Genomic DNA, 6,452 nt, shown 5'->3' on the forward strand with positions numbered 1-6,452 from the left:
AATAACCAAGTGCTTTAGGGCTTTTCAGCTTTATTCTATCATGATTTCAGGGTGTGGGTGAAGCAGATTAAAATTGTATTGACTCAGAGTATTAAAAGATTGTATTTTTCTTAAAAACCTTCACAGATGATTTCATTCCATAAAGTTGCAAGACAGTTATCAGTTCATTTTGGAATGGTGAGAAATCTGCTAAGCAAAAGTTTATCTGACAACATCAAATTATGGAGGTTTTCTTCTTTACTATTACTATTTACTATAAGAAAAGAACGTGAAAATAATACAAATGTAAAGAATACCTAAACTCAAGGTACTAAAAACATCACTTTTAAATTTAAATCTAATTTTGCTTCAATTTTACAAATTGAATATTGGTATTATATTGTTACAGTATACAATATTTTGCTACTTGTATTTTAAAACAAAAGCAAAATGAGAACAGAACCACACCATTCCCCTACAGTTTTGCAAAAGTATGTATTGTCTTTATTCCTGTACATATACGTAACATTTTTTAAAAACTTGACTTTTTTAGAGCAATTTTAGTTTTATGGCAAAAGTGAGAGGGAGGTACAGAAGTATTCCACACGTGGACAGCCTCCCACATTATGAACTTCCACACTAGAGTGGCACATACGTTACTATTGATGAACCTACATTGACACATCATTATCATTAAAAGTCCATTAGGGCTCATTCTTGATGTTGTACAATCTGTGGGTTTGGACAAATGTATAAAGACATGTACCCACCATTATACTAAATATATATACATGTAGTATATACATGTGTATACTGTAAGTATATACCCTTTATACATAGTGTGTATATATATATATATACTATACATAGTATATATATATACACACTATGTATTATACTATACATAGTATACATATATATAGTATTATACATAGTGTATATATACTATCACTGTCCTAAGAACCCTCTGTTCTCTGCCTATTCATCCCTCCTTCCCTCTCCTTTGTAAATGTTTATGTCCTTTGCACATAGGCAGTGTATTGTCACATCATTTTCTTTCCTATGAGATTTGTTAGGTGTAGTTATTTCAGTCTGGTGGTATTTAGGTTTTGCTTTCTTGGTGTTCTTATTTTGAAAAATAGAGGAGGGTTGAGAGATAGTAGAAATAGGACTATACCAATTTTCATCTGCAACCAAGAATATGTATGACAACACTTTGCATAATATTGATACATGAACACACATAATTTATAGAATTTAAGGCTAGATAGGACTTTAAGGGATCATCCAATCCAATGTGTGAATATGTATTTATAAATATAAAACACATATGCACTCTCTGTTGGCTCTGGTTTGGGTATTTCAGCTTTGGAATGCTCACTCACTAGGATTAAGGTTGGGCTGGACCACCCACAAAAGCAAGGCCACCCAAGGGAAAATTCAAGATCTGGACAAGCAGAGTTGCCAGACTTGCCTGGGAGAACAGCTGGCCATCCTGGCACCTGCTGCCCAGCTCAAGACAGCTGGGGATGAGGCCACGTGGGCCCAGCTGCTTTTAGGATGGGCACTGACAAAGACCACTGCCGCTTGGCATCTGTCAACTCTTGCTATATTTGGCTGAGGAAGTTTGGCAGGGAGACGTGTGGTCTACCAAGTAAAATTTAGGCTGATTAGTCATAAACCAGGATCATAAAAATCACAGGACTGGAAGGAACTTCCAGTGAAGTAGGTTTCAAACTTTGGTGTGAATTGGAATAATATTGGGAGCTGCCTGAAGAGGTTCATTCCCAGACCCCACCCCTTACAGAGTCTGATTCAGTGGGTCTTGGGTGAAACTGTTTACCATTTGCATTTTTTCAGAGGCCTCCTGAGGTAGGTGTAATACATATGAACCGAAGATTTTAAAAGTTCTGAGAAATATTACAGTTTATGACTAATCCATCATTTGGGATGCTTGGTAAAAGTAAGTATTACTAGGTCTTATCTTATTGACTCAAAAGTCAGGGCGTGTATGAATCTATCTGTAATGGTGAATTCACCACTTGCTAAACACATAGATTTAAGAGGATCATTAAAAATGACTACGTTTATATTTCTTACTGGTTAAATGGAGGGGATGAGTCTTACTATACATTTAAAAATTATTTACACATGTGGGATCCCCTAGTTTTCTTCTGAAAGAAATTCAAAAGAAAACTAGGGGATCCTATATGTGTAAATAAATTAAAAATTTTTAAGTTTGATTTTTTTTTCCCACACAACATATAGATCATTTATTTTCCTTCTAGTCCTGGGTTCAGTACATAGATGGCTTCTCTTCACCCTTTGGGTTGACAATTTTCTCCAGGTTGCTGCTGATGATTGATAAAGCTCAGCATAGAAGGTCCTCAGGTCCAGCACCATGGCCCTGAACTCCCCCTAGGCTGCCTCATCTCGCTCATGCACCAAGGCCCGGTAATCCATTACATGAGTCTCCTTGGAGGCCTTGGCCACAGCATCCCCACGTTCTGAGAAGTACTTGGAAATGGTTGTCTGGAAAGCTTCCACTTTGGTCTTGACAGCATTCACCCTCTCCAGCACCTTCTCCTGGATTGCTACCCCAAAATCATTTCCATCTTCAATCTTGGGGATCGGGTGTTAGATCCATGTAATCACCAGAATGCATTTCTCTTTGAGAGTCCAGACTTCTGGCTTAACCAGGGCAAGCAGGGACAGGACTTTCTCATTCCCAGGGAGAAATCCACACTTAGGGACTTCTTTCTTCTCCTGCTTATCTGTTTCCATCTCATCATCCTTGGGTGGAGGGTCTGGGATGGGGATGCCCAGTGGGGCCCGGAGGGAAGTCAGGTCAGCCACGTTGAGGGAGTCCTCTTGCAAGAGCTGATTCAGATATATGATTTTCTGTGGCAAGAATCTGTAGAGGAATTCCTCAGCCTCCTGGAAAAGATTCTGCCTGAAGACCTCCACCTGTTTATGGGCTTCCCCACTCAGGTGCACCCTGCAGGGCTTGGCCATGCTGCTTCAGTCGCCACTAGAAGATCTCTTTTGAGATGTAAATAGCCTGATGAAACTCTAGGGATGAAGGTGTTGACTTGATGTATGCATCTCTTTGTATTTCTTTTTTTCTCAGTACTCAACAAATCAAAAGCTTTAAGGATTTGAAATGGAAACAGACCCCTGTGTTATAATTTTAGATGTAGTAAATCAGACTGTTCTGTTAAAAATATTGGATATTTCTGTATGGCCTTAAAGGCAACCTATATATTTTGCACAAGTTTCTCCAGTGCAAGAAGGAGAACAGCTCTGTTATCCACCGTATTTTCAGAAAATGGTCTGATCTGAGTGGCAGAAGTTCTGGGAAACTGTGTTTGCATACTCCTCTCTTCTGTCTAAGGATTTTCCTAGGCTTTAGAGCATCTATGAATTATCCCAAATTACATTCATGTGAGTTATATTTTCTGGAGACGTGGTTCATGGCTTTCATTAGAATCTTAGAAAACGAAAAGCTAAGATTGACCGCATTTAATGTTTGATGCGGTTGGATCTTATCTACTCCTCCATCTAATAATATGTGTCTCCTCCTTCCCCCACAAACATGAACATGCATACATTTTGAAGATCCCAATTTCTCTCTCTCATCCTTTTATTGCTGCTATGATAGATTTTTTTCTAATTCTTACTTGGGAGGGAATGGCAGAATGGGATCCCTAAAATCAGCCACGCCCATACTAAATTTTAAAACATTCCTGCTACACGGAGATGTGGAGCAGTTGATCTTCATGTCTCTGCAGTTCGAGAGTAATGGTTGTTCTGTTTGAGGAAGGAGGAAGAATGAAAGCAAGCAATCTAGTGCATGAGCGTGGGAGAGGAGAGAGGACAGAAAGAGAGAGACAGAGAGGGAGAGAGAGAATAAGAATGAATGTCTCCAGTATTTAAGCCCATTTATGAATGTTATCACTTCATTAAATGTTCCAAAATATATATAGTAGATTCATTAGCAGGAATTGTTTTGAAGTTGTTGACATATTCTTTTGATCCGAAATCAAAATCTTAGTTATTTTTATGTTGTTTTCAAGATATTTTTTAGTTTATAAAAAATGGCTTAAAGATAATTTTTTAATTCAACTCATATTCTTAGGTTTTTAGCAAATTTGGAGGAAAGCTGTTTTATTTTAATCAAAATTCTTCAATATGAGGCACAGATTGATTGACTTTCATTGGCAACAAGGTTAGCGGTGGGGTTATGTCTTCTACCCACCTTTCCTTCCCAATTCTATCATGTGATATAATAAAAAATACATTTGGGCTTCTTCCTGGGTTCCTGGCATAGAGTTCTTCAAACCCTTGGAAATCCTCAGATATAACAGTGTCTTTTGTTATTTATCACAAGCCATCTGATTAAAGAGGTGGAACTTTCAGTCCCACTCCCTGACCTGCTAAGAGAAGAGGGACTGGAGATTAAATTTAATCATGTGACCAATATTTTATTCAATCACATATACAAAAGAAAAGCTCATATAAAAACCCTGAAACAATGAGGCTCAAGAAACCTCTGGGTTGGTGAACCCATAAATGTGTTGGGAGCCTGGAAAGGATATGGAAGTTCTGCACAGGTCCTACGCCCCTAACCTTGCCCTATGCATCTCTTCCATTTGACTATTCCTGAGTTGTATCTTTTATAGTAAAACTGTAATAATAAATGCGGCACTCCTGAGTTTTGTCAGTCATTGCAGTGAATTATATAAAATTGAAAGAGGATCATGAGAACCCTGCACTTATAGCCAGTTGATCAATAGTATGGGTGGTCCCCATACCTCAGAAGTGTGGAACTTCTGAAGTGAGGGTAGTCTCGTGAGACTAAGCCCTCAAACCTGTGGTGGTAACTGACATTAACTTTAGGTAGCTACTGTCAGAATTGAAGTGAATTGTAGGAATCCAATTGGTATTAGAGAGTTTGAGTGGAAATTACATACACCACAACATATGAAATGTCTGGAAATAGAAGCAAGTCAAAGGGAGCTATGCTTTTAGGTTTCTGGCACCTTACTAATAACACCAACCCTTTTTACCAGGATGTCTGCTTTCATGGGCTCTCTATTAACATGAATTTCCTGAGTCCTGACTATGTGCAAATCACTACTCTAGAACTGCAAAGGCCAGAAAGATGAATTAGACATTGCTTCTGTAATGAAGAATCTGAATTTACTAACTAAAGAAATTCACATTCAAGAACTATACCATAAAATAGACAGATTATGTGGCAAAACCAAGGTATCATAAAAGTATGTGAAAGCGAACAGTTTCTGTAAGTTGGGAGAAAGTGAATACTACTACAACTAATAATAATAATAAACAGCTTCTGTGAAGAATGCCTATTTGGACTTGTCTTTGAAAAATGGAGCCAATTAAAGGCATCCAAAGAGATATAGAAAAGTTCACCACCCATATGTTGAAAAATTTCTCACCTATATAACACTAGCTTATATAATTAGGAAGAAATAAGTCAAGAATGAGAGTTACTTTATGAAAGAGCAGATCCATTCAAGATACTGTTTCTTTTCCATTGGTACATTCTACAGTTTTAGTGTGGCACATTGAAGTATGCTACAAATGTTTGTTAAATAAAAGAATAAATAATCTCTGTTTTAAAAAGACTTGTGCAAGTGCTATACTGAAGCTGGTGATAAAATGGCAAGAAAAAGAAAGACAGGGTCCCAGCCCTCATCTAAGTTATGATTTGAGGTGACAGAAACAATATTCCGCTAATTTTACAGATACATATAAAATTATAGCTGTTGAAGTGCTATCAAAAAGAGGCTGTACAAGAGTAAAAAGTGAGTGAATGTGATGGTAGAGACTGGTTTAGTCAGGAAGGTTTGTCTGAGGAAATAAAAGAGTTAACTGGGTGAATGAGACTAGAGTTTCATGCAAAGAGAATGGGACAAGGGTGATAACAAGGAAAATAATGGAGCAATATAAGATTGGAGAAAGAAGATCAAGACTTCACATAGCAAATCATTATTTAAGACCAGTGGGGATCCATTAGTGGGTTAAACAGAAGGGGCTAGGTGACATGAGCTTTGTGTTTTTAAAAGATGCTTGGTGGATCCTGGGCTAGTCTTCTAATCTTTCTGTGAGTCATTTTCTTGATCTGCATAATGGAAATATTAACACTACATTGCAGTGCTATTATGAGCATTTAGGAATAATAGATATGCATGTCCTGAAAAATATAATAGGGCTAGAGTAAATGATAGTTCTTTATCATTGGTTAATATTGGGGTGTCATGAAGATTGAATGGAATCACAAATGTGTTGTTCCTGAAAAAAAATAAATGTCAAGTATGTACTTATCTCCTTCTCTTGGCTTCCTTGCATAGCATATTGAAAAGAGCATAAGAGTTTGAGTCAGAAAACTTGAGTGAGAGCTTTGATTATGATTATCACCTTAGGCAGCTCCTTCTCTGAGGCTC

The 6,452-nt window shown here is 37.5% G+C and overlaps 1 pseudogene; it reads right to left on the bottom strand.

Moving 5' to 3' along the window:
- Positions 1-2,238: 2,238 nt before the first annotated feature.
- On the bottom strand, positions 2,239-3,002 carry LOC116470977 (proteasome activator complex subunit 2-like; annotated as a pseudogene).
- Between the last annotated feature and the right edge of the window lie 3,450 nt (positions 3,003-6,452).

Source organism: Hylobates moloch, unplaced genomic scaffold (genome assembly GCF_009828535.3).
Source record: "Hylobates moloch isolate HMO894 unplaced genomic scaffold, HMol_V3 SCAFFOLD_6, whole genome shotgun sequence".
NCBI lineage: Eukaryota > Metazoa > Chordata > Mammalia > Primates > Hylobatidae > Hylobates > Hylobates moloch.